This window comes from Otolemur garnettii, unplaced genomic scaffold (assembly GCF_000181295.1).
Source record: "Otolemur garnettii isolate 467f Iridium unplaced genomic scaffold, OtoGar3 scaffold00079, whole genome shotgun sequence".
Lineage (NCBI taxonomy): Eukaryota > Metazoa > Chordata > Mammalia > Primates > Galagidae > Otolemur > Otolemur garnettii.
In genome coordinates, this window is record NW_003852474.1 from 4,767,225 (window position 1) to 4,771,926 (window position 4,702).

Consider the following 4,702-nt stretch of genomic DNA (forward strand, 5'->3'; position numbering starts at 1 on the left):
CTGTAATGCTCAGTGAAGGAGAATGCCACAGGGGGCTCATTAGATTGTTGTTCAGTTCAGTTTCAAAAACAAAAATGTCTGTTAACTTTGCTTCTACACTCCTCATGATGATGATGGAAAGTGATAACAGGTTCCATTCGCCCCGTGCTCCTATAACGCATATCCCAGGAAGGCAGTAGCTTTTATGCTGTGTTATTCAGGCTGCAGGGAGATAGGTGAACACGCTTCAGGTGGGTCTCCAGGCTGTCCTGCTTTTGCCTCAACCCAAACCTCTTGGTTTTTATGCTTCATTTATCAACATTCTTTGTAAGGTTTAGTTATAAAAGCAGTTCTGCTATCAAATCCAAAGAAGAAACCTAACGGTGCAGATAGACACACGCAGATCACACATGCACACACATGCAGATCACACGTACACACATGCACACACACGCAGGTCACACATACGTGCACACACACACACGCCGATCACACGTACACACATACACACACACACTCAGCACATATCACACAACCTTTTCTTTTGAGGAACATCTGTCTTTATCCACAGTGACAGGAGCCATGAAGAGTGTCCTCCTCCTGTCTTCGTAGTTCGCCCTAACCAGCCTCTTTGGACCAGTCACTGGTGTCCCTGCTCTGGGAGGTAGAATCCACCCCAGGTCCTCCTGAGGGCCTCCTTGACTTCCATATTGCGGAGGCCGTAGATGAGTGGGTTGAGAGCTGGAATGACAAGGGTGTAGAACACAGAGGCCATCTTGTCAGTGTCCAGGGCATAGCTGGAGCTGGGACGCAGGTACATGAAAATGAGTGTTCCATATAACATGGCCACAGCGGTGAGGTGGGACTCACAGGTGGAGGCTACTCACTGAAGGTCCTCTGCTGGGGGCATGAAAATCACAGCCACTGCAGTGAAGCCATAAGACACGGCAATGGCCGCCATGGTGGTTGTCTGGATAAAGCCACAGACAGCAAAGGGAAGGAGTTCACTGAGTCTGGTGTCTTTGCACGAGATGGCCGGTAGTGGAGGGATATCACAGAAGAAGCTATTGATCTCCTGGGAGTGGCAGAAGTTCAGGCGGAAGGTGAAGGCTATGTGCACAAAGGCAGTCACTGCCCTGCCCAGGCCAGATGCCCCCAGCAAGGCCAGGCATAGACGCCTGGACATAGCTGTTGTATAGAGAAGTGGGTTTCCACATAGCAGTTGTAGGCCATGGCTGCCAACAGGCACTGGGCATCAGCCAGCCCTGAAAAGACAAACATCTGGAGGGCACAGGCTACGTAAAGGATGGTGGCACAGGGCAGGAGAAGGTCCATTAGCATCTTGGGGCCTATGGCTGAGGAATAGCAGGCATCCAGCAGGGAGAAGTACATGGGTGTGTGGAGCCAGATATCCAGGCAGATCAGCAGCACCATGCCCACGTTTCCCAGCAGGCCCCCCAGGTTGAGTTTCTTCCATTTTCCCTCCAGGTCAATCTCCCCTGGTCTCCACTCTACCCTGCATCGGAGGAGGCCGAATCTTAGAAACAAACCCTGAACTGTGTCACCCTCTGCCTTCTACAGAGGTTTAGACAAGGGAAGCCCAAGGCAGATGTCGGAGCTCTTGTTCTGATGAGATGGGTGCAAGTCATGTATTTGTTGCTCCTTCCCCTCCCTGTGAAGCCCCAGAGGATGGCTGTGCCCATCAAGGGAGGCCACCACACTTGTCAAGTAGTCCACTCTGTAGAACTACTTCTCCTACCTCACAGATTGCTCCCTTTCCTCATCCTATAGGCCCCCTGCCAGGATATTTCACTATCCTTTTAAATTTCCTAAACCCTGCCCATGACCCTGTAAATAGCAGTTCATTAAACTCTCCTCTAATGACCCACATAAACAGCGTCATTTGCTTCTTGCTGGGCTCCCACCTAATAAACACATCTATGCTCACACACCCATGTCATAAACACTCACACGCAGAGAGAGAAAATCCCAGCCTCTAAGCCTGCAGGGGCACCCAACCTGCAGCCTGCGGGCTGCCTGTGGATTATGTGTAGACTGTTTGGCCTATTAGTGCTTTTGGATATCACAAAAACTATGCTCGGACCCTTTGTTTGCTCATCAGCTTTTATTAGTGTTTGTGTATTTAATGCATAGCCTAAGACAACCCTTTTCTTGTTGTGTGGCAGAGAAGAAAAAAGGTTGTACAGGCCTGGGACTCTAACCAAACCACCACATCAGCAATGTCGCAGTAAACAGGACATTTCCCGTAAAGGAGACAGAAGATACTCATCCGTTGTATTTATAGTTTATCTAAGTTATTATTCCTTGCATATATAAAAAATTCACTTGTAAAGAGATATTGGGTTTTTTTGAGATACTGTGTTTTTAATATTAGATTCTGACCATTGTTTTTTCTTTTTGTTTGAGACAAAATGTCACTCAGTTGCCCTGAGGTAGAGTGCTGTGGCGTTATAGCTCACAGCAACCTCAAACTCTTAGGCTCAAATGATCCTCTTGCCTCAGCCTCCCAAGTAGCTGGAACTATAGGTATCTGCCACAACACCTGAATATTTCTAGAGACAGGGTCTTGCTCTTGCTCAAGCTGGTTTAGAACTCCCGAGCTCAGGCAATACCACCACCTCGGCCTCCCAGAGAGCTAGGATTACAGGCATAAGCCACGACACCTGGCCCTATGCAAGTTTTTCTTAACATTTTAGTTTATTTTCAATGACTCTGTGTCACAGTTAGAAATTGGCATATCCTTCAAATCAGTAATAAACCTTCTAGGAAAACAACCTTTGAAAATGTATAAGTGCCCGCACGAATGTGATATGGGTTGATGATGTTCATTGTGTCCAAGTATGCAATAGAGGAAATAGGCACACTGGAAAACATGAAAAATTGGGAAAATTCATAACAGTAATTACTAAGGGCTATGGCCCAACTGTGTCTGTGAAAATCGACATATTGAAACTTAGTCACTGATGTGATGGGCTTCCAAGCAACATGGTTGCTTGAAAGCAGAGAGCAGTCCTCACCAGACATCTGATCTATCAGAGCCTTGGTCTTAGACTTCCCAGACTGCAGAGCTGTGAGAAAATGTTGTTCTTTATAAATTATCCAGTTTCAGACATTTCATTATAGCGCCACAAACAGACTAAAGATTAGGGAAATATACGTTATGATACATTTTATATCGTGTAATACTAAAGAGAGAATGAAAAGAATATGAATCCTATCTGAAATAGAAAGGTTGAAGATAAGTTGCATGCCTACAGTGTCATCACATCCGAGGAGGTCAGACAATTAAGTTCAAGAACTCGTCCTAGAAAAAGTGCTACATACCTCACTGCTGACGATCAGTACAGTCACTTTCAAAGTACTCCCTTGGCCATCTGGTGACTGTAATGATCGTCAGCAATGAGGTATGGCAATGCACAGTGGCTCATGCTTGTAATTCTAGCACTCTGGGAGGACGAGAAGGGTGGATTGCTTGAGCTCAGGAGTTCGAGACCAGGAATGAGGTATGTAGCACTTTTTCTATGATAAGTTCACAAACGTAACTGTCAGATCTTATAGGCTGAAAGCTCTGATGACCACTCCAAAAAAAGATTTCCAAAATTGCTTTGAAGGGTGGACTAGGCACTAGTGCTAGTGTATAGCTTCTCTTGAAGGTGAACTTGGTGCTATTCAGCAGTGAGGTATGCAGCACTTTTTCTAGGTTGAGTTCGTGAACTTAATTGTCTGACCTTCTATATATCAAAAAGTCTGTGTATTCATGTGTACCAAGTCACGTAGGCGGTTTTGAAAGGTTTTGACTGGTTGTTTCGGGAGGTTCAGAGTTGGACATTGGAGGCAATGTGGAATCACTTCTTGTCTTTTGGCTAAGGTCAAGTGTGAAGGCAGGTAAAGAGTGAGGGATGTATATGGTTGGAGATGAGTGAAGAGAGTTCAAATTATTTAATGAAAAATTAATCAAATATAGATCCAAACTAAAGATTTTTAGACACTATTTTCTTTTACGTCTTAATCATTTAGTGTGACAAATATTAATTTGAAAACATATATTTACCTTTAATCATCCATGTCTCTTTCTAGAATTGCATATTTATGCAGTTTTGTTTCTTTTCTTTTACTTTTTGCAACCTCACATATTGGTAACTAATGTTGCCAAAAGCTCCTACACACATTTTTACTAATTTGGGGTAAAAGAATAGTGAGGGGAGCAAATTTCCTAAGTCATTTTGGCATGTATATATATTTTAACTTCACGTTATGTCCTGTTATAACTATTTTCCATTCATAAAAAAGTATTTAACCAAATATAGAGAGTATAATTCAGTTCAATATTTATGAAGAAAAATAAAATTTCAGAATAATGACAGTATGAATTCCTCCTGATAATTTTTTTCTTTACTATATTTAATTTTCAATACTTCTTTAAATTTCAGTGTCAACTATTCTTTTGTCTGGGTTGTAAGTGTATATATTTTTCATATAAAGCTGCAGTTTCCAGGGTGGTGCCTGTGGCTCAAAGGGTAGGGCACCGGCCCCATATGCTCAAGGTGGCAGGTTCAAACCCAGCTGTGGCCAAAACTGCAAAAACAATGACAACAAAAAAAGCTGCAGTATTCCCAGACAACCAAAAATCACATTACAACAAAGATATTTGTATCAGAATGTTTATTGCAGCCCAATTCATAATTGCCAGGTCATGGAAGAA

The 4,702-nt window shown here is 43.5% G+C and overlaps 1 pseudogene; it reads right to left on the reverse strand.

Moving 5' to 3' along the window:
* Positions 1-619: 619 nt before the first annotated feature.
* LOC100957239 overlaps positions 620-4,702 on the reverse strand; it is a 4,792-nt pseudogene continuing 709 nt past the window's right edge.